Here is a 25,521-nt window from a genome sequence, read left to right as displayed (position 1 = left end):
TGATAAACCACTCAACATATGGAGACACTATGGTGCTTACTACATGAGGTAGTTGATGACCCACTTGGATAGTGTGCTTTGGATTCTTGTAATGATTTACTTGAAAATATAACTAATAAACCACCATTAGAGTGAAATCATCCTCCTAGAAGTAGAACTTCACTGAACTTTGGGTGAATCCATGTGATCCTTTATAGAGTGGTAGTAGTCACTATGGTGCTTACTACGTGAGGTAGTTTATAAACCACCTGGACAATGCACTCCCTCTCTATTCTAGTTGACTTGTCATCGATGTGAAATTCCCTTGAGAAAATAACTCATTAGGCTCTAAATTTTGCTTAGGGATAGCCAGTTGCAAGAAAGACTATAGTGTAGTTGGCCTATGGTTGAGAGGAGCATTGAATTCCCTCCTTCAATTTCCAGCCATTCAAGTTAATTAGATAAGTGTATTAACTTAAGTATTTTATTGTTGCATGAATGATTATAAATGTATATTATATAATATGAAAGTGTGTAGATTTACACTTGTAGAAAAGGAATGTTAATGCTTTTATATGTTATGATGATGAATGTTGTTCATATTTTGCTATGGATTATGTTGGTTTCATAGGACTCTATGTTGTTGTTGTTTGATCCATGGTGTGGGTTACATGAATATGCATGTATGTTTGATTGGTGTTGTTCACTAAGTTTGTTTATGACTAGAATATGAATATGTGTGGCTATGCTCAATACGACATGAAGTATGTGTGTTGTGAATCTGCGCAATGCATCCTAGCATTCTATTGTGGATGACCTGTAAATCATGTGTGATCTTAGCCAATTGATAATGAGGATTCTCTAAACAAGGATGGTTTCAATAACTGGCATATTTCCTTGCTAAGACATGAATGTTGTGTGAATTGGTATTGGGTATTCTTTCCCCTTATTCTTGTGCCTTAATCCATTTTCGTTGAGGGTTAAGAGGTTCTTTCTTTATCATCATTGATCGATCACCATAAACTACTTTTTGATCTTAGACCCTTATGCCTTAAGCCAGAGATTTGAAGTTTAACTTATCAACCTCTTTGTAATCATTGCTAATAAATACAGTTTATTTATTCTATGGACCTATGGCCCTAGGAATGCTAATTCAACGTGTATTGAGAAGTGAACCAGAAGGAACCGAGACTAATATAATGTACACACGACCCCAAGATCTCTAATTTAATTTGGAGGAGAGACATAGTAAAATGCGTATGGATGAGATGACATGTGTGCAGGTGAAACCTCACTGAGATGATGAGTGCATGAGTGATGGGATGATATGTGTGTAGGTGAAACCTCATTGAGATGATGAGTGCATGGGTGACGGGATGATATGTGTGCAGGTAAAACCTCACTGAGATAATGAGTGCATGGATGGGATCCCCCATTGAGTCCTTTATTCTATGAGTAGTTTGCAGTACCACAGTTGAGATGACATGTGCACAAGGACAATCCACAAGGTTATTCTCCCTACTGTTTAATGGAGAAGCTTAATTAACGTGTGTGGTTGGGATTAGCCTTAATCCCCAACCACATGACCCTAGGTAGTGAGGCATTCAATTTTTGGGATGGGCTAGGAACCCGAGGCCTTCATGATGACATGGTGTGGACTGATTTTAATGGGGAAGGTTCATAATAGTGATGGAGTTGGGATATTGGATCCCACAGCCTTAAGAACATGTGGAAAATGTTGACACATCTACATGAATGTTGCATAGAAGATGTGGGAAGTGCAGGTTTTCTAGGGATGACATGGCAGGTCCATGTGGGTCACATGTGGGTTCCACATAGAATTTCTTATTGTCTTGGCACAGTTTAGTTGGTCAATCTATAAATGGGAATAAGTTTCATTATGAGAGTTAGATTTGGATAGAGTTTATATTGTTGAAAAACTCTCGACGAGTTGAATGTGATGGTGATATTAAAAGTTAATTCCACTAACTTTGGAGTAGGAGGATTTTTGTAACCCCGTCTTCAAAATGAACCATAGAGGTCTAGTTAATTAATTAGTAACACCTCCCAAACCCTTAAGAGAGCTAAGGGGGTGGGAAGGAGTGTTACAGGAACATTTTCACAAGAGCAAGAATGATCCAATAGAATTATTTATAAACAAGTATCTAAGGAAGTGGCTTTGCAACAAATTCTAAAGTTACATCAAATATATTGATAAAGTAAGATGGAATACAATCAGGAAGAATGACTCACCCCACGCATCATTCCTCTCATGCTGATGGAGAAGACAAGAGCATAGACAAAAGTAGATATAAGTCCAATAAAAACAAGGTCCAAATTAATCATACCTTGTACCAATGAGCTCCTTTGATTTAGTAAAAAATACCACTTGTTTTTGTTTAATTTCCATTAACATTACTTATTGTTGCTCACATTATTTTCCCTATTAATCAAATGTAAATAAAAATACATGAAAAATGGCTATGAAATAAATCCAAATTATTAATATGTAAATGACCATATGTGTCAAATTTAAATGGTATGAAACAACAATAAAAGAAACCAAATAAATTAATATGGGAGGATACACACTAGAACCACGAATTTAAGACTCATGTAAGCAATTGGGAATATAAAGCTAACTAATAATAATGATCTCATAGCAAATCCAAGATTGACAAAGAACATCGACACCGATAAGTGCATTTGTGTAAATGCGCTTAGTTCTAAAATTCCATTTCGTAAGCTAAATGAACTATTGACATGTGATGATGTGTTTCCCACATGGACTTAGAATATTGTTTTCCAACAAATTGAATGATTGAGTGAAACACAAACAAAAGTAACTTATGTTTTTTTAGTATGGTTTAAGATATGTAATTCTGATCAAGGGATATCCTACATATTTTTTAAATAATTTAATCATCTTAGATCTATCTTAACTCCATATCTATCCAGAGTCGGAAGGAATCAAATTTTTCAAGGTGTAAATATTTCCTCAAATTTTGCACTCAAAAAAGAGGATTACACCTTGAGAAATTTTATCCCTCTCGACTCTTGATAGATATGGAATTAAGATGGATCTATGTTATTTTATGTGATTTGGTTGTACTTCTTATTTATTTATGTGATTTTTTTAGAGTTTTAAATCACTAAGTCAATTGGCTCTTCAAAATGTTTCAAAATTAAATAAAAGAATTGAATTATCAAGCAGGTGGTTGTACTCCTTAGGTGCATATGTTTAGTTATGTGCTTTTGTTAAAGCTTTAAATCACTAGGTCAATGGGCTCTTTAAAAAGTTTTAGAATTAATAAAGGAATTGAAAATAAGAACATGTTTCTTCTCTTAAAATTCTTGCCGTAAATTTCAAGATTACAATGATTTGATTTCTACTAGAAATCTTACATCAATTTTTTCTATTGATTCTCATAGAATTTGGTAGAAAAACAAATCAACTTTGTCCTCATGGGATTTTGTAAAAAACAACAAATTCGTTTTCTCCTCTATTGTTTCATTTTTTCTATTTATATTTAAATTTAATAATTAGTAGTTTAAAAATGCAATATAAACTATAGCTAATAAATCTATAAAGCTAATGAAAATGAAAAATATTAAAGACTTGAAGGCTTAGTACTGTCAATTGATATCATTTTATATTCATGTCAAATTTACAAGGAGATTATAACTACATTTTATCATATCAATTTATCAATGATTGGGCGTTAAATATTACTTTCATGATTTCCAACTTGTCAAAACAATGAATAGCCAAGAAATATTACTTACATATTGTTTGTAGTAATGTCCCCTTTAATTATTCAATTAAAACCCAATTATCAATATGTTGTAGTAGCATCCCCTTTGATTATTCAATTAAAGTCAATCCTAATAAATATGAAAAATGTATATTTGAAAAAATTTCTTCAAAATATATTATTAAATAAAAAATACTCACATATATTGGACCAATTTTGTAGTAATTAAAACCCAATTATCAATATGTTGTAGTAGCATCTCCTTTGATTATTCAATTAAAGTCAATCCTGATAAATATGAAAAATGTATATTTGAAAAAATTTCTTCAAAATATATTATTAAATAAAAAATACTCACATATATTGGACCAATTTACTACAAAAGAGGATCCCTCAATTTATCTATTCTTCGTAAATATTTTTTCAAACCTTTTTCCGACAAAAATATGGCCATAATATAAACTAATATCACCGATATTAATTTTTTGTGATGGGTAATAATTCATTGGATATTTTTAATACAAACAATTTTGTGTTATGGGTAATAACTCAAAATGTATTCATGTGTTCGTATATAGTGCTTGGTGCTGGGAGATTTGCAAGAGCATATGTCATGGCGATAATATGTTTGCCATTTTAATTTTATAATTGAAAAAAAAAATAAAAAATTAATAAATAGTATGAATGGACTATATGTTTCACATTTTAACTTTGAAATTTCATGAATGGACTATATGTTTGAAATTATTACTATATAAATGTATATAATAAATATATAATATAAGTAATTATTTTTGGAGAATTTTAAGGGTCAAAATTGGTTTTAAAATGTAGAAATTTAACCCATTTTTTCTTATTATGAAAATTTTGGTAGTAAAAAACAATTATGGATTGAGAAATATGCAATCAATCTCAACAGGTATGACGGTTGGAAATTCCCATTCTTTCCTCTTGATTGTTTTTATTTTTATTTTTATTTTTATGCTTATGTCTAATTTTTATTTTATATTTATTTTTTCATTTATGTCTTATTATATTTTTCTCTATTCTTGTCATTTCCGTTTATTCTTTCATCTTCCTAACTTTTTCCTGATAGTTTCATATTTAATAATATTTAAACTAATTTTAGTTTTTTTTCTTTTCTATTCAATATTAATTAAATTTATTAATAATATAACTCTAACCACTTTTCAAACATTTTTTATTCTATTTCAATTAATTTTATTACATTATAACATATTGGTAATGAAAATAGATAATAAATTAATAAATAAATATTACTTTATTCTATTAATTTTATTTCATAATATTATTAAAATGAAAATAAATAATAAATTAATATTATATCTCATTAACTAATTTCTAATTCATAACAACTTTCTTATAACGGCTAGTTATAGGCTAGTATGCATTTCTGTTATTTAAATAATTGGGAAACATCAACCAAATCTCAATGATGAGATTAAGCTGAAAGACAATCTCATTAGCAATTATGGATTTTAATAGTTTCTTTAAAGTTTTGATCATTTTTAATATAATTTTATCTTAAAAAATTTGGGTGAAATCATTTTTTAAGAAAATGAAAATTAGTTAAAAAATAATTATGAAAAGCATCTAAAATTATCTCATGGGAAAAAAATTAGCTCTTCAAATTTGCCCAATTTTTTAATATCAAATTTACAATTTTGAAAGTGCAAAATAAATAAATCAAAATATAATTATCTTGCAGTAAAGCCAAGCTTGACATAAAGTTATGTAGCCAAAACTTCACATGCTTCTTCTTCTTTGTTTTTGTATGTAACCAAAACTTCACATCCTTTTTGTTCTCTTTTAAACCAAAGAAACTACATTTAGAAAGTTATTTGTGTTCTTAAATATATACAATCTATCCATGTTTTTTATGCATATTTATATATAGAAATAAACTTAGTTCTAAAATTGCAGTCTATGAGCTAAATTCACAATGATATGTGAACATTTATTCAGGTATATTTGTTTTCGAGTTCATTGAATAATTATGCCAAAAACATCTACTATGAATAGATTTTACAAATACTTGTCAACCAAAACCAGTGAACTAATCCATTATTTAGAAAACCATCCAACCCACATACACTTATCAACCAATCCAGTGTTCAAAAAACCACCTATCACTTGCTCAAATTGCAAAATCAAACATGTATAGAAAAAACCCAATATTGTTATTCATGTTGTTTTTTCCTCCTCCTCTGTTTTCCTATAGAAAATCCTCCCCTTTCCTTCTCGGTTTCAATATTCCCTCTTCTTCTACTTTAGTTTGTCATCATTATTATGCACTAAAAACAATGGCAAACAACAAGGCCTCTATTATGAATTAGCAATGAGAACAAAAATGATAAGGTTTTAAGTTATTTTATCTTTTCTCTCAATAGTTACAAACTATAATGTCGATTGCATCGAGAGGTGCTTTACAACCTAGTATTGGGTAGATCTCACATAAAAAACGTAAACGTAAACATAAATGTAAAGGACAGTATAGAGGTAGATCTCACGTAAAAATGTAAACATGTAAATTAAGCGTGAACGTAAACATGTAAATGCGTAATGTAGATCCTAGTATAATATGGGGATGTAAACATGTAAATGTAAACGTAAATGTAATATAATGTGTAAAATCTAATCTAATTAATCTACATCTATGTCTCTTCCTAACTATATAAATTTAACACAAAAACAAAGTGTCAAATTCTATTTGTGAGGAAGCATTTCAGTGACAGTGCAAAGTGCTAAATAATATTTGAGAGAAAGGATTTCGGGAGCTGTGAGAAGTGGGAAATAATATTTGTGGGTGGGAAATAGTATTTGAGAGAATGGATTTCGAGAGCTGTGCGAAGTGGGAAATAATATTTGTGGGAAAGGATTTTGGTGTGAGATTGATCTGTAATTGATTTTAGGATTATTCTTCCTCCGTGCATTTTATGTTTTTTCTACGTTTTTGTTTTTATGTTTTCTCCTCTATGTTTTTTCTTTGTCATATGGAGTTAAGTTGGTAACCCACCTTGTAATCAAAGAATTAAAGCCAAATATTACTATTTAGAAAGAAAAAAACTAAAATGAATTATTATAATTTACCAAATAATGCAAGAGACAGACAAAATTGTTTTTGCTAGGTTAAAGGGAATTCATTAACAGTGAATTTTCTTGAATAATAGTAAAAATAAGAATCCATTACAAATATTTATTTTCATGAAGAAACTAGCTTTTATAATTGGATAGACCTAATTAAGCAATTAAGATTAATCTAGATGAATGCAAAGATTTAAAAAGGAAGGAAAAAAAATCACTATATGACTTTTCAAATAGATGAAAAAGATGTAGATGATTTTCTCTACTTGTCTTAAAAACATTTAAGGGTTACAATTTATAATAAATTGTAATCCTTAATGTTTTTAAATAATGGATGTAGATTTTATCAAGTATTAATAGATAAGTTAGAATAAAATTAATTAAGCAATTAAGATTAATTAATCAATAGATTAGGCTATAATCTTAATGAGCTACAAACTAAAGTTGTTAATATACCATAATCTATAATATTTTATGATGTATTAATATTAGCATTGAGCTCTATTAATCATTGATGCTAAATTATGGATCCATCAAATCCCAGATTACCATAATTTTGTAATATGTTAATTTTAATATATATATATGTTAATATATTTTGTAATAGTTTTGTAATATATATGTAATATATATGGGAGGGAAGAATAAAGACATAGAGCTATAAAGGTGGAGAGATAGGGGGAGTGAGAAGTGAGAGATGGAGATAATTGAAGGACAGTGGAGAGGATGAATGAAGAGAGAGAGAGAGGGCGCGAAGTGAGTGAGGGAGAGAAGGGTAAGAGAAGGAGAGGGAGACACAAAGATGGAGATGGGAGAGGGAGAAGGAGAGAGGGAGGGAGATGGTGAGAGGATTGGAGGGGGGGGGGGAGAGAGAGAGAGAGAGAGAGAGAGAGAGAGAGAGAGAGAGATGGGGGAAGAGAGAGGAAGGTAGGAGAGAAAGGGAGAGAGAGGACTTGCGAGAGAGGAGGATAGAAGGAGGGATAGAGATATGGAGTTGGAGGGGAAGAGAGGGAGGGAAGAAGAAATACATAGAGAGTGAGAAGTGGAGAGAAAGAGCGAGTGACAAGGGAGGGATGGAGAGAGAGAGTGTATGTTTAGAGGTGAGATAAAGACACAAAGAAGGAGAGATAGAGATAAGTGGGGGGAGAAGGAGAGTGGGAGGGATATAGTAACATTGTTGGAGAGAGAGAGAGAGAGAGGATTAGAGGGCAGAGAGAGAGAGAGAGAGTTAGTGATGGGGGAAGAGAGAGGGAGGTAGGAGAGAAAGGGGGAGAGAGGAAGAACAAGAGACAGGACTTGAGAGAGAGGAGGAGAGTGATGGGGGAAGAGAGAGGATTGGAGGGAAAAGAGAGAGAGAGAGAGAGAGAGAGAGAGAGAGAGAGAGAGAGATGGGGGAAGAAAGAGGGAGCTAGGAGAGAAAGGGGAGAGAGGAAGTACGATAGATCATACTTGAGAGAGAGAGGGAGGGAGACAGGAGGAGAGAGGTAGAGATAGGGAGATGGAGTTGGTAGGGGGAGAGAAGAAGAAATACATAGAGAGTGATAAGTGGAGAGAGAGGGAGTGACAAGGGAGAGGTAGAGAGAGTGTGTGTATGTTTGGGGGTGATATAAAGAGACAAAGAAGGAGATATGGAGAGAATGGGGGAGATAAGGAGAGAGAAGAGAGGGAGGGATATAGTAATAGAGTTGGAGAGAGAGAGAGAGAGAGAGAGAGAGAGAGAGGAGGGAGAGAAAGGGAGAGAGAGGAAGGAAGAGAGAGAGGATGCGAGAGAGTGGAGAGAGGGAGGGAAGGAGAGATGGAGTTGGAGAGGGAGAGAGATGGAGGTAAGAATAAAGAAATGGAGAGAGAGAGGTGGATAGAGAGAGAGGGAGTGATAAGGAAGATGGAGAGAGAGGGAGAGAGGACAATAGGAGGGAAGAGAGATAGAAGCGGGGGAGAGGGAGAGAAGGGGAAGAGAGAGAGAGGGAGAGGAGGAGGGAGGGATAGATAGATAGATTGGAGAAAGAGAGTGTATGTTTTAGGGGTGATATAGAGAGACAAGGGAGATAGAGATATAGATGGAAAGTGAAGAGTAGGAAGAAGAGAGAGATCAAGAGAGGGAGGGAGGGACAAAGATATCGATAGATATGGAGGGAGAGAGTGTGTGTGTTTGGAGGGTTGAGATAGAGATAAAAAGAAGGAAAGATGAAGGGAGATATAGATATAGATGGAGGGGGGAGAGAGGGAAGAAAATTTCTTACACTAGATGCATTGATTTCAGTGTAGATGGTGATTTATAATGCTATCTGATTACTTGCACTGGACGCATTTATTTTAGTGTAGATGTTGATTCCTAATTATATTTGAATGCTTGCACTATATGCATTGATTTCAATGTAGATGATTTCTATTCCTATTTGATTTTTTGCACTAAATTCATTGATTTCGATGTAGATGGTGATTTCTAATCCTATTTGATTGTTTGCACTAAATGCATTGATTTAAATGTAGATGTTGATTTCCAATAATATTTGATTGCTTTCACTAGATGCATTGATTTCAATGTAGATGATTTCTAATCCTATTTGATTGCTTGCACTAAATGCATTGATTTCAGTGTAGATGGTAATTTCTAATCCTATTTGATTGCTTGCACTAGATGCATTGATTTCAGTGTACATGTTGGTTTATAATCCTATTTGTTTACATGCACTAGATGCATTGATTTCACTGTAGATGTTGGTTTACAATCCTATTTGCTTACTTGCACTAGACACATTTATTTGAGTGTAAATGTTGATTTCTAATCTTATTTGTTTGCTTGCATTAGATGCATTGATTTCAGTGTAAATGTTGTTTTCTAATCTTATTTGTCTTCTTGCATTAGATGCATCAATTTCAGGGTAGATGTTGATTTCTGATTTGATGTAATTGGATGTATGATGACACATTAATTTTAAAGTGATTGGATTAACATTGTGCATTGATTTCAATGTAAGCACAAAAAATTATTGACAATGTACATTGGATTTTGTGTTATTGTAATTCAACTTATTAATATTAGAGAGAAAGAGAGACAAGATATGATGTTTATTACAATAGTTCGAGCTAAAGATTTAAATGGTTTACAATTGAACCCGTCATTTTCATATAATCGATCTGAAAATATGACAATTGATATGAAAAGATGACAAAAGTAACAAGGGTGACAATAAGAACAGTAGAAGAAAATAGTTTGAGATTAATCATAATGAAGACTATTTGTAATTGATTATATTCTTATTGTTCACATTCTCTATCATTCAACGCCATTACATTGTCACTTTACATTCAAAATTTGTATTTCATCATTAAAATTATTAACAATATTTATCATCTCAACAAACTGATGTAACTATGCATATTGTAAAATTAAAATGGCATATTAAGACATATTTAGCATATTTAAAATTATTCTATTAATATAAGATGAATTTACATATTATTGATAAAAATAATCATATGTTCGTTAGATTTTATTTGGTCGCACAGGACTGAAACTAGCCTAGATCCATCTTAACTCTAGATCTATCAAGCGCCGAGAGGGATCAAATCTCTCGAGGTGCAAACCTTGAAAGGTTTGCACCTCGAGAGATTTGATCCCTCTCGGCGCTTGATAGATCTAGAGTTAAGATGGATCTAGACTAGTACTATTTGTCAATAAACTAAAAAACATGGAAATTATCATTTTACTTAATAGTTACAAACTATAATGTAGAATTTATTTTATGCGTGCATGGATTAAAAGCCATGGAAGTTGTCATCTTATGAGGGAATAGTCGATTGTCCATGGATTAAAAGCCATGGAAGTTATCATCTTATGAGGGAATAATCGATTGGTTTTTTTTTGGTTTTTTTTTTAAGATATCGAGTGCTTTGTTATAATTTTGGCCGTAGATCTTCTCTTAGATTTTCGATCTCAACCATCTTGGGTTCATATTAATTTTTTTCCTTAGTAATAAACACGCATTTTTTTGAAAATAGTTTGTGTGACAAAGGAAACCTGAATAATGTTGAGTTTTAGGAAAATACTTCATTAAAATAAATATGGTTAGGGAGTAATTTAGATGTATTTTTCAAAGGTTTTTTCTTTACAAAATTTTACAAGTTTTGGAATATAATTTTTGTGGATTAAGTTTCAAAAATAATTTACTTCCATTTAAAAGAAATGTTTTTGGTTATTTTTTCTTTCCATAAATTTTAATCATTGTTTTTGTTAGGTATATAAGTATGTTTATATCTTATTGTACAGAAAACAAACTTTTTATTTATTTATTTTATATATTTTATACTAGTAGTTTTGGGAAGAAATTAGAATACTTGTAAGTTATTTTCATCACCTTGTTGCAAAATTTACCCACGGTTGCAAAATTATGTCTCTAATGCTTCACAATAGAAAATTATGAATAGTTTGATATATGAAAGTTAGTTGTTTATAATCTATGATGTTTTCTAAACTGAAAGTTAGTTATTTATAATTTAAGATTCTTTCTAAATTGAAAATCGCAAAATAAAAGGAAAGTTGTTGTATTTTTTGTATGTTGTTTAACATATGTTGGTCATCTATTTAATTTGTACTAAATCACAAATTGTATCTTGTTTAGAGTTGTTATTACAGATTACCCCAAATTTTCTATCGTTTCTATTTTAAAATGCAACTCCAATATGGTGAACTATGCATGAAATTTTAGAACACTTCTCTTTCTAGTTTATACATCAAATGAAGTTGCCAAATTCGAAATTTCTTTTCAATTTTATTTTTATTTTTATTTTTTGTACATACATTTTATGGCAAATAATAAGGAAAATGAGTCTACACTAATAACATACGTAGTCTGGTGCAGTCTCTCAGGAGTCCATTATATTATTTTGATGTTTTTAAGAATTGTTTCTAGTTATTATAGGCTTAAGTTAAGGATTTATGGTTTACTTTGTTATCATCTTAACTTTGGTAATAGTCCACTAAAATGTTAAACTTTTAATTTTTCATGCTTTTGGTAGAAACAGATTTTTAATATTTTGTGAAGGTTTACAATTGTAATTTACAATAAACTTTTTATGTGATAGCATGAGTACATGATTTTTAGTGGATGAATTGACATAATGTAAGTATTGATGACTTTTACAATTGTTATTACAATTTTTAAATAAAGCATATTATTTTGTATACCAAATGAAAGTAAATGAAAACTTGTTTTTTTTTCCATTTCTATATTTTAACAATTTGTTAATTTCCCCTTCTTTTTATTATCATTATCATTTTTTTCTATCTTATCCATAGAATGTAAATATTGATGCATTTTACAGTTACTACTAGAATTTTTAATAGAACATTTTTATTTTATGTACCAAATCAAAATAAATGAAAACTTGTTTTTTTCTTTTTATTTCTACCTTAATTCCCCATTTTTTATATTCTTTCCAAAACCATAGTGCAATATCTATTAGTCCTATGCTTATAAAAATATACCCATAATCTCACTTATAATAGACATAGAGGATTATAACTAGGAGGAGTGGAACCAGCATGGTAAAGATGATCAATCAGTATCATATACAACAGAAATCAATATAGTAAAGTAATATATAAATAATTGTGTCCCTTTCATTTAAAAAAAAAATCTATCATCAAAAGTTGTCTTGTTAAAGATCATAACGTTAAGGGTATCAATAGAATCCATAATTCTTGTCCTCGTAAAAGTATTGTACTTCATGCCATAAAATGGAATCAGAAAAATGGGGTTGAGATGAGCTAGGAATAATCCCGAAAGAGGAAGGAGGTGTTGTTAAACATTAAAATAATGCAAGGAAAAGGGTGTTGTTCAGAAAACACATAACTTCACAAGAAGAAAAAATGGTGTTCCAAAGATGGAACAACATCTCTTCAAAAGTGGGAACAACAAAACACGCTAAGAGAAAAAAGTGTTGTTGAAAAGTTTGAACAACATACAACAAAAGGTACTGTTCCAAAGTTGGAACAACAAACACGCAAAAAAGTGTTGTTCCAAAGTTGGAACAACAAAGACACAAAAAAGTGTTGTTCCAAAGTTGGAACAACAAAAACACAAAAAGTGCTATTCCAAAGTTGGAACAGAAAAAACGCAGAAAAGTGTTGTTCCATAGTTGGAACAGTAAAAATGCAAAAAGCACTGTTCCAAAGTTGGAACAGCAAAAACGCAGAAAAGTGATGTTCCAAAGTTGGAACAACAAAGACGCATAAAAGTGCTGTTCCAAAGTTGGAACAGCAAAGACGCAAAAAAGCGTTGTTCCAAAGTTGGAACAACAAAAACGCAAAAAAGTGTTGTTCTAAAGTTGGAACAGCAAAAATGCAGAAAAGTGATGTTCCAAAGTTGGAACAACAAAAACGCAAAAAGTATTGTTCCAAAGTTGGAACAGCAAAAACGCAGAAAAGTGATGTTCCAAAGTTGGAACAACAAAGATACAAAAAGTGTTGTTCCAAAGTTGGAACAACAAAAATGCAGAAAAGTGTTGTTCTGAAGTTGGAACAACAAAGATGCAGAAAAGTGTTGCTCCAAAGTTGGAACAACAAAAATACAAAAAAGTGTTGTTCCAAAGTTGGAACAGCAAAATGCAGAAAAGAGTTTTTCCAAAGTTGGAACAACAGACAAATAGAGAAAAAACACAGAAAATCAAATCAGCAATCATATTTACAATTTTTACAAAAAGAAATAACTTTTTACAAAAATGAAGTTGTCGAAGGATTGCCTTCTGCAGCTAGAACTTGCATGGTGGAGTCCTCACGTATCTACTGGTAAAAAGATTCTCTTGTAAGTGGTTTTTGGTAGAGGCGCACCCGATGCCCATTTTCTTTAAAGGAAAAACCAGACCCATCAATGGTGGCCAATGTAAGAGTGCCATTGTCATGCACTTCCTTTATTTCATAGGGGCCTAACCACCTAGTTTGCAGTTTACCAGGGAAGTCTTGAAACCTAGAATCGTAAAGAAGTGCCTAGTCGCCCTCATGAAATGTCTTTTTCTTAATTAGGGAATCATGCCATTTGGCTCTTTGTTGTTGAATGAGTGCAGTATGTTGTAGAGCCAATAGCCAAATTTCATCTAATTCATTTATTTGTTGTAGTCTGTTAATCTGGGCTTCAGTTAAATCCAGTCCCACCTCCTGGGCTATCCTTAGTGTTTGTATCTCAAATTCTATGGGGAAAATGGGTTCCTTACCAAATACCAGCTGATATGGAGAGTGTCCAGTAGTGTTCCTCCAAGTCATGCAATATGCCCACAAGGCCTCTGGCAGTCGAGTAGCCCAGTCTCGTCTATGCGATGAGACTATCTTCATTAGAATAGCTTCAATTACTTTGTTGGTACTCTCCACCTACCCGTTCGCCTGTGGGTGATACGGAGAGGTAATTTTGTGCATAATGTGATGATTTTTTAGTGTAGCAACGATCTTGTGGCCTACAAATTGTGGTCCCCCATCAGTAATTACTTCTCTGGGTAATCCATACCGCACAAAAATTTCAAAAAGAAAATTAATCACTGTTTCGTCTATTTCTCTTGGTAACGCTACTGCCTCCACCCATTTAGTCACGTATTCTATCGCAACCAATATATATGATTTTTGATTGGATGATGGGTTGATCGGCCCGACGAAATCTAATGCCCAACACTCAAAGGGTTCTATCACTAGCTGTGGATGCAGGGGCATCTCATCAGATTGGCCAGGGCGGCCCATCCTTTGGCAACTATCGCATGCCTGGACAAATTTCTTAGCATCCTTAAAAATCGTGGGCCAGTAGTAGCCCATTTGTAAAATTTTATGTCTAGTTCTGCGGTCTGCAAAATGTCCACCACAAGGTCCATCATGGCAGGCTTTTAAGATATCATAAATTTTGTCTTCCTTGATACACCTGCGGATGTGCATATCGGCCCCTGTGTGAAAAAGGTATCCTCCGATCCAGGAGAACCGAGTGTTGCGTTGCACTATCAATTTCCTTTCTTTGGGTGTCAGATGTTTGGGCAGTTTTCCCATTGCTAAGTAATTTGCCACATCTACGTACCATGGTGTTTTTACGGCCACAACAAACAAGTGTTCATCTGGGAACTAGTCTTCTACCGCCACTGCATCATCTGTTCTTGGCACTCGGGAGAGGAAGTCTGCCACAAGGTTTTCCCTCCCTGGTCGATCCCTTATAGTTATGTCAAATTCCTGCAAAAGTAGTAACCAACGTGTCACTCTTCCATTCGTAATGGGTTTATTAGCTAAGTATTTGATAGCAGAGTGATCAATATACAGAACTACAGGGTATCCAGTTATATAGTGTCTGAATTTGTTAATAGCATAAATAATAGCTAGAAACTCCTTCTCTATTACTGTGTAATTCAACTCAGCAAGAGTTAAGTTTTTGCTAATGTAATATATAGCGTAGGGTTTCTTGTCTTCTTCTTGGCCAAGAACTACTCCAATGGTTGTATCTGATGCGTCTGATGAAATCTGGAATGGTATATCCCAATTCGGGCCTCGTAATACTGGTGTTGTTGATACTAGCCGTTTCAAATCTATAAAGGCAATGTCACATTTGTCAGTCCATATAAAATCAATATTTCCTGTCAAGGCATATAATGGTGCAGCAATATGTGAAAAGTTCTTTATAAATCTATGATAATATCCAGCAAATCCCAAAAAACTACGTACCTCTATTTGAGTGCAGGGAGTAGCTAATAAGAGGATTACCTGTATTTTTGCTAGATCTACCTGAATTCCAGCTGCTGAAATGTAATGACCCAAGATCAGGCCCTCTTTCATCATCATATGGCACTTCTCGTGGCTTAAGCATAGCCTATTAGCAATACACCGCTCTGAGACTTTCTCTAATGTTTGTAATGCCTGCTCGAAGTCATCTCCATAGGGTGTGAAATCGTCCATGTACACTTCCAATCCTTCATTTATCAAGTCTGCAAAAATACTGAGTATGGCTCTTTGGAATGTAGCAGGTGCGTTGCACAATCCAAAACGCAATACCCTATAAGAAAACGTTCCCCATGGGCAGGCAAAAGTAGTTTTATCCTAGTCTTCAGGGTCAATCTGAATTTGGTTGTAGCCACTAAAGCCATCCATGAAAGAGAAGAATTTCTTCCTTGCCAGTGTATCTAGGACTTGATCGATAAATGGAAGGGGAAAATGGTCTTTTTCTTTGCCTTGTTGAGTTCTCTATATTCAATGCATATCCACCATTTCCCATTCTTTTTGGGGACCACAACTAATGGAGAAACCCATTTACTGTCAGATATAGGATAGATAAAATTCACATCTAACAGTTTTTGAAGTTCTTCTTTAACAATATCCTTTAGGTGAGGATTTAATATACACTGAGGTTGTCGAATGGGTCTTGCATATTTTTTAGTGTAGATGTGGTGCATGCATAGCTGAGGGTCAATCCCTTTCATGTATGGGTAATCCCAAGCAAAGCCCCTTTATATTTCCTAAGGACTTGAATAAGTTTCTGTTGCTGGTCATCACTCAGATTACTATTAATGTTCAGGATCTTCCCTGGCTCAATTTTGATAGGTTTTCTATTATAGATAGTGGTTGTTGGTATTGGTTGGTCATTGATATCTCTTAGGGAATCTTCTTGAATTTCATTGTCAAGGACTACTTTAATCATGTGACATCTCAAACTAGACACCATAGTAGGGTGATTGATAAAAGTATTAATGACATCGTCTTCTGTTTAGTTTTTGAATTCAAGGGCATCTTCCACAGTCAATGGTGACTGAATATTTTCTGTTAAATATGTTATAGATTTCTTCCTAGTTTTTACAATGGTTAGGATTGGCTGAGTAGGAGGGTATAAAGCTAGATTCTTCACATCATTCCCTCTGGTTATGGTCATACTACCTGTCCGGCAGCTGATATAAGCATCAACAGTTGCTAGCCAAGGCCTTCCTAATATTAAGGGATGTCCATCTAGCCAGTTCCTAGGGTTAATAATCAAAAAATCTGCTGGATATTCCCAAGTGTCTATAGAAACCATCACATCCAGTAATGTTCCTTCTGGCTTAATGACTGAGCAGTTGGCAAGTTCCAGCAAGGTAGTTGTTGGTTCCAAGGCTATGATGCCAAGCATTTCGCAAGTTGTTGTTGTGAGAATGTTAATGGCTGCCCCTAAATCGACTAAAGCATTGGGAAAAGAGCGGCCATTTATCTGGACTGTGACAATGGGGTTTCCTGGGTCTTCATATTTTACAGGTGTCTCTTTGCCTAGTAATAAATCAGACAAAGTCCCGACAACATGGACAGTTGGGGTTATTTTTGTTTTCCTCACAGACTTCTTTATACACAATTCTTTAATAGTTTTGGCATATATTGGAATGTCTTGAATAGCCTGGAGGAGGGGTATTTTTATACAGATATTCTTGAGTTCACCCAGAAGATCAAAGTCGGGATATTCAATTGGGCATGGTATCATCAATCTTTCTGGGAATGGGGGGGAAGTAGTTATGATCTGTTCAGGATTTTTCTGCCTGACTGTATCTTCCCCTTGTTTTGTTTGTTGATCATCTACAGTCAAAGGCTTATTTGGGTGTGGTTCTTCAGGTTGCAGATTTTTATCCTCGTCTGGAGCGATTACGCATCTAGATCTTAACTTGAGTTCGTTACACTCTCTCAACTCAGCTTCAGGGTCCAGACCCTCAATGATTTGTACTGACTATTTTGGTCTGTTGTTAGGAATTGGGTTGGGTTAAGCTAGGAGTTGCGATCGTATATTAGACGGAGGATTCTGCTGCAACATGTAAGGTGCTGGTAAAGTTGGTTGAGGCAGAGGAAATGTCCCCATAGGCTTGTTCATGGATCTTTGCCAATTTGATTGCTAGTTCTGATTTTGTGAGGTAGAAGGGGACCATTGAGATGAATAGGGGTTGTTCTGCTAGAATGGTGGAGGGTAAGAGGGATTTGGCCAATTATTGTTTGGATTTGACTGGTTGGGCCATGGTGGCATAGACAATGCTTGAGGTGGCAAAGTAGAAAAAGGTGGCTGGTTCTTCCATGCTGCCCCTAGATATTGCTGAGAATTATATTGCGAGGGAGGAAAGAATGAAGATGGATCGGTAGGAATACCTGTTTGACATGCTTACCATTGACGACACTGGTTCAACATATATAATAATTCCACTTCTTCTTTCACTTCCTGGAAGACAACTTTTAATCCTGGGAGCGATGGGAAACTTTCCGTGGCATGCTCCTTAGTGCATATGGCACATGTTTGTATCATATCTAGCTGGCATTCTTTGTGACTGTGTTTCTTTCTACAACGGGGAGCACAAGGCGTCGTGGATGATAATATTAAAAAGGCTATGCTGGTGAGTGCACTGTAGGATCGTGCATTAACATGGTATATCAAGCATTCTAATGACCACCCAAACGCAAGAATTGCAGAGATCCAGACTGCGCTGAACAGGGAATTTAGCAGGCCAAAATCAGAAACACAATCAATCATCGGGTTTAAAGAGATCGCGATGCTCCCGAGCGAGACCCCCTGGGATCTGGACCAAAGGCTGAAGAGTACGATTCATGAAGCCAATATGACGTTGACAGATGGACAACATCGCGCATGGTTTGTGGCATCACTTACGCCACACTTAAGGACGACGCTGTCATAGCAAAAACTTTCCACCTAGGTCGAAGCATTGGAGATGGAAATGAGATTACATGAGACCCCTATACAAGACCCTGGGTTGGGAGTCCACAAATCCACGTGCAACTGCAAAATCTGTGTCTGGAAATGCAAACTTTGAAACAGGACAAGACACCTCAGCTGGAGGCGCGCAAGGATGTATGGTACATAAAATGCAAAGGCCAAGGGCATGACAAGGACCACTGTCTAGTGTTTGCGAACTACTTGGCAGGAGGAGGGTCAATGCCGTTAAGACCGGAGGCATAGGCAGGGCTGAGCATGGCGTCTGCATTATGGTGCGTGATCTGTCAGATAGGAGGGAAACACACTACGGATAATTGTCATATGTTGCAGAAGTATACACAGACATCCCAACAATTGTTTTGTAATTTCTATAGGTCGGTAGGTCATGATGAACACTTGCCGAAGCTACGAACTAATGATGGATCAGACTCCTGCCTACAGGGTGTAGACCGAAATGCGATCTCTCAATCCAAATGAAGGGATGGCACACACTGGATTTCAGGGGCACGGACGAGGTTGAGGAGGAATGGGACTAGGAAGGGGTCGTGAACAACTAATTTGTTACAATTGCGGAGGGCCAGGGCACTATGCCAGCGATTGTACAAACCCAACAAGGACATCATGTTGGTACTATACTCAGTTTGATCATGAGGCAGAAGACTGCCCTTCGCTGATAGCAAGGATGCGCGAAAAAGGGGTACTCTATCCCCCTCCGACTCAGAATTTGCAGATGATGAGGTCTGAGCCGTGCGAAGAAGACCCAAATGTAAACATGATGTGTAAGAGCGGTAAGACCATGGGCAGTGATAAAGCGAAGCAGCCAGAAGAAAGTGTGTGGGTTCGCATTTAGAATTTGATTTAGAATGCACGAAGGAGGCATTCATGGAAGCTAAGAAGAGCTTCACGGAGGCCTCCACTTCAGGTAGTAAGGATCAACTAGAACCAGGAATGGATCCTTCAATGCTCACTACCTTTCTGGAGACATACATGAAACTGTTGCATGAAAGAAAGGTAGTTAAAGGACTACAGGAACTTATCACTAGCTGTGCGGGGTCAGGAGAACTGCTCATGGTTCGGAAACTTGGAAAGCATGCATTGCACATAGGAAGGGAAATGAGGTTGACTGCGTAAATCACCGAGTATGAAATGGATCATGTAATCCTGGATCTGGGTTTGGACGCAAATATACTACCAAAGCAAACATGGGAATGCATGGGCAGACCCGCATTGCAATGGTCCCCTATTCAATTATGAATGGCGAACCAACAGAAGATCTTGCCCATGGGAATATTGCAAGGGGTAACAATAGATATTGAAGGTGCGAGCGCACAGGTGGATTTTGAAGTGATAGAGATTGTCGATGATAGTAATCCCTATCCCACGCTACTAGGAATAGACTGGGCCACTGATATGAATGGAGTCATAAATCTAAAGAAGCACAAAATGATCTTTGAGAAAAAGTCACTATGCGTAGTAGTACTGCTAGATCCAGTCGAAGGAGCGCGATACACTGAACTGGTGCGCGACGATGATAGTGATGATGATCTCGATTGTATTTACAAGATAACTGCACGAGAATAGGATTGGGTGAATCTGACTGTAGATGGAAGAATTTCATGGGAACGCGAAAGCTCCTGCACTTCAGATTCAGACGAAGAAGTAGAACGATGGCAGAATCGGCTACACGAAGTAACAATGCTGAATTGCAACATGATGATCAGATCATTGTGTTGCATGACAACAGAGGCAAGGGAGCTGCCGACATATAATGGATTAACAGTGGTGGATGAATTTTTGATCAAATTTGAAAGTGTAGTACCATAATAGTAGTGATTCGATGCTCTGAAGTGGGCACTGCACACAACACCCGCAGGATGGTGGGGTACGCATCAAGGAAATTTTGAGGACTGGCACGGATGCAAAAGGATGATGCGCCTACTTTTTGGAAACCCCAGCTCCGAATGAAATCCAATCAGTAGGGGCAGAACAACTTGCATGCCCACATTTTCCGATGGGTACAAACATATGTTGTACAGCCCGCACAAGTGCACACCACCCCTAGAATAGGGAATCGGACCAAACTGCAGCAGTAGGAAAGGTGATGCGCACTACCAATTCTCCACAACGAAGCCTTCGATAGGGTGTCCGGAGTACTGAACAAGGTTCACCAAGTGAGATGAACTGATTGGGGCCTGCGCATGCCAGCGGTTCGATGGGCCTATAGGACCATGTGCCAAACCCTGAACATGGAGATGATTCCAAAGGTGTGGAACAGAGTAGAGACCGTAATGTTTGAAGAGAATACAAAAATGAATCCACACATAATGACTCTTGCAGTTGTGACAGTGCGCGATGACCAGGAGGAAGAAATCACACATCTACGCGAGGTCGAACATATAAGGATTCATGAAGCCATTCGACGAGGGAACCTTAGACTTTGCGAACTCAAAAAGAACTGGATATGATTGAGGAAGAAAAGAATTATGATGGACACTGAGATCAAGAGGCTGGAAAACGAGATCATGCAAGCATGTCTCGTCGATAAACCAAGGATGACAAAGCAAGATACGAATGATCATACATGTTATCACAAAATCAGGTACTGAGGGCTGCCAATCAGCAAGATTTTATGTAACTATTTCAGACCAGGCTTTAGACTAAGGCTTAGCCTCCTTAGTCAGAGAGGGCTCTCTCACAGATTATTAATATGGACTACTGACAAGGAAAGATGGCTAACTCTTCAAAAAACACATGAAAATAAGCTGGCTGGACAAATATCAGATTGATTCCCATTGGGCTTATGGAGTCTCACACCTCTCAGCAAACAAAAACACCATCTTTTCATAGAAATCAGGGCTCTTTACATCTACTGTTCAAACACAACTTTCATAAAACACAGTTTGCCATAGCATACAGGAAGTCAGAGCATGATACATGAGTTCTGAGTGATTATGCAATAACAGGACTGTAAAAGAACACTAAGAAAATAAATCACCATACATTTGAACAATAAGATCTATTGAGAATCCTGAGGAAAAACAACAGCTATTTGCATTACTGAAATCTGCTTTACATAAACCAAAATAGACTTGTTCTCTATCAAAACATCCAACCTCAATTACATCCAAGTCTGATCCATATATAGGAATACATGCTTAACCACCTCGAGCTTCCTCCTCCAGCATGAGGGGAGCATCGAAGGCTGCTATTAATTATCCCTATCTACTGTGTAACTAATTCATTAATTACATAATTGCTGAACTGTAACTACAAAGGGTCCTAATTTATTCAAAACTCAAAATCTGTCCTCCTCGTATCATGCTTCCTTCCTGACTCTTTGACACATGTCTTCTTTCTGTTTTGGTCGAGATATCTTGGAGGAGAATACACTGAACAAGCTGGCTTTGGATACTGGCTGCGTAGATGGCTCATTAATCAATCAAGATAAGTGCCCTGTTTTCATGGTCCTTGTCTCCCATCATTCTTCACTACTTAAAGAACATGTTCCCCTCTCTTTAATTCTTCAAAAACAACGCATATCACCATACTCCCCAATGAGCTGGAAACCTTGTGAACTGAACAGGTGTACAAACCAAAATCTCCGGTAACCTTAACCATAACCCTAACAATTCGGTCATAAAGTACCTTTAATGAAGCTTTAGCTAAAAACAAAATATTTCACCTTTCCCAAAATGTACATCTGTCATTCTCTGAATAGCTAGGAGAGTCTTTTATGGTCTCCCTTATGTTCTTGAGGCATTTCCTTCAAAAATTTGCTGACCTCATCATTAAACTCTTTGTTTTTCTTATAAAACAGCACCTACAGCAGTTTCGTAGCGCGCTACGAAACTGCTGTTTCTGCTAAAACAGAGTACATTTGCACTAAAGTGTCTTTTGTTTGAACTTATGACTTTTCAAACTTCTTCTACAGGTGTCAAAGACTTAAGTAATCTCAAAATAGTGGAACTTAAACAAAATTGACCAGAACTAAGAATATCACCTTTTCCTCAAATCAGTGAGCTAGTTGACCTAGTTGTGTCTTCAAATTTGCAATCTCCTTCTTCAAAGCTTTGTTTTTAGCTCTCAGGGTCATGTTCATTTTCTTGACATGTTTAGCTTGTTTGAGGGCTGGAACCATCCAGGTATATACATCAGCCACTGAATCTACATGACTCACTAGGCTTCTGCTACCCTTTAACACAGCTTTTCTATAGTTGGCATACCTAACTGCACGCTCCTTAATCACATTCTTTGCTTTGACAATTTCCTCTTTTTTAACTCTTGATACACTTTCATACCCAGCTGATCCAAGTACCTCTTTCTTGTGCTTGACCTTTTCCTTTGATGATGACTGAGGTGGCTGAGGTGGCTCTTTAATAACCAAGGGCTTGACTGGTTTGTTCAACTGAGATTTAACCTTATTTTTCTCCCTATCCTCCTTTCTAAGCTCAGCAATAGTAGGTTCCTCCACTGATTCTCCTCTTTCTCTAAGTGGCTGTGGGGTGAGGCCTGTCTTACTCTGGAAACCGGCCATATAGATGAAAGAATTCCAATCCCTACCAATCTTCTGCAAACCATCCAGCACTAACAGTTTAACTAGGTCATGGTGAAACAATGATGTCTCACAATCATCCTTCCTCAATTGGATTTTATCACACATCTTGCTGAGGCTACGAAACAAGTAAAATGGGAGGTCTATAGATGCTTTACCCGTAAAATGCAGCAACAACTTGAAATGATAGGAATAAACTTTGTTATATCTACCCTCACAAGTTAAATACTTTTGAATACAAGTAAGAAGCATAGCATAACTCTCCTTAACATAACTTCTAGGCACAGCTTTGGTTAAATCTTCATTCACATAGGCTTCCTTCAAGAATTCTTTACAGGGGCTCATATCAAATTTGAAATTTTTAAACCACTCTTGCCCCCCTCTGGGAATCTCAGTTACACTAGCAATAGCCTCTGGAGATACTGGGAATTCTAACATAGATACCTTGGAACTTAGGCCTGTAAAATTCAAGGCAAACTCTTTTGTTACCTGAGTGTGACCTCCCTTCAGCTTTTCACAGAAACTCCAGCAACCAGCGTCTTTAAAGGTCTTTTTAACACCTTCATCCCTCAATGCCAGGTCCAATCCTTCGGGCTCTGCCCTCTGACACCTTCCAGACCGATGCTCCTTCTTCTCCATTACGCTTTGAAATCTTTTGCACAGAGAAACACCGGTAGCCTCAACTCAAAAAGCAAGTTCAAATTTTAGAACGCAGGCTCGCTTGAAATGCAGCTCCTTTGAAGAAGAAACTCGGGTTCATTTCAATTCAAATATCTTAACATATAAGCTGGCCACTTCATGTAATGTTAACAGAACATCATGACACAACTATGCATGACAAAAACATTTGAATGGACTTAATGCACATGACTATGAACCTATTGGTGGAATGATGGCTCGTAAGTGCTTGGAAGGTGCACTAACTGACAACAATCGACCGGACACAATGACTCATCCCCGGACATGAAATTTTAAGGATCTGCGCTGCAAAATCCCCGAATCCGCGATTTCGTAGCGCAGACAGTTATAACTTAGCGACATGTGCTGCGAAATGGCTGGCGCTACGAAAAGGCTAAAACATTACTGCGCTTCAAAATCAACCAATCAAACTGCGCTGCGAAACTGCGAAAAGGACAAATGACATATACGAGATAAGACATGTCTTAATCAATCATGATGGAGGATGACTAACGGTTTTGAAAATGATTCTCATCAATATCATTGAAAAACATGACCCCTAAGTGGTAAACATAGGATAGCAACCATTTGACATCCATTTTTTAATAATGAAACTTTGGACTCGACTTATATACATGTGACTGCAGTTCTAAGTGATAAAAATACCACTGCATTAAAATATTGTCATCGAGAATTTATGACTCTACTGCCATGGCTACGAGCACACCTCACCAAACGCAGTAACTAGGGGAGCACACTACATACAGTGGAACTCGCGGCGCCGGCTATCGTGAAGGCGACGGAGGAATTTCTGTGGACTATGCCGAAAGGCGAGTTGAAGTCTCACATAGGTGATACGACCACCTGACTAGCTATAGGGAGCACAGTCTCAGCGCTCTAGGTAATTGAAAGAGAGCGCAGAACTATAAAAGAGTCTGTGTGGGAGTTGCACGATGAAGGAGGTTCACACAGAATTAGCATGTCACAATGGTCGTGACCGCGCATGGGAGACTGCGCTTCCACACGGGTAGGCTGGGAAGTGACCATTGGTGTCACTATTCATGAAAAGATGTCTGATTTAAGGCAAAAGGGAGTAGACAACGAGCATTTAAGACACGAATCAAGGGAAATATTTGGGGTAATCTGTTGCCAAGAAAGAATTCATGGCCCAGAATTGGGGAGAACGGTCGAATTTGAATTCAAAAAGTGCTATAAAACTCCAGGGGCTAACCACGAGACAACACTTGTTCATTTTAGATTTGACTAGTTGATTAAAGCACAAAGTGTTGAGTGCCAAGCAAGATTTGAGCCCTGAAGTTTGCGAATGCCCACAGATAGCTCAAACAGGATGATGACTACCACGAGAGGTTTGGGCTCGACAGAAAGAACCACCGACGAGGCCACGCAGAACCCCACGGTACGTGATGTTCTCAGAGACACTGGGGTCGCATCGGAAATCCCAAAATCGCCTCGAACACCAAGGCCCAAGAAGGATAAGCAAGGAGCGGGACTAGTTTTCATGTCCCCGAGGAATCTGTGGTTCAGTAAACTCTTAGTGGAAGAGAAGGGAAAGGTTGTCACCATTGAGACAAACGACGAGGACGAGGACCTATAGGCTCTCGTCGATGAGATAGAGGAAGCAGAAGACATGGAAGAGGACATCCAACTGGTGCAGTCTGCAATGAAATTGCCTGTGTACATCCCTCCATGGAAAGGGAAAACCAAGATACCAAAGGACCTGGATGCCACTAAGAGCGCACTC

The 25,521-nt window shown here is 36.4% G+C and overlaps 1 pseudogene; it reads right to left on the bottom strand.

The window, feature by feature from the left end:
- The window catches only part of LOC149150803 (extra-large guanine nucleotide-binding protein 3 pseudogene), a 63,488-nt pseudogene extending 39,768 nt beyond the window's left edge, over positions 1–23,720 (bottom strand).
- Positions 23,721–25,521: the final 1,801 nt, after the last annotated feature.

The sequence above is a fragment of the Pinus tabuliformis genome, chromosome 9, assembly GCF_031772625.1.
Source record: "Pinus tabuliformis cultivar Carrire ecotype Pingquan chromosome 9, CPIR1, whole genome shotgun sequence".
NCBI classification, from domain to species: domain Eukaryota; kingdom Viridiplantae; phylum Streptophyta; class Pinopsida; order Pinales; family Pinaceae; genus Pinus; species Pinus tabuliformis.
The sequence above is the reverse complement of the archived record's forward strand: the minus strand, read 5'-3'. Positions and strand labels throughout refer to the sequence as shown.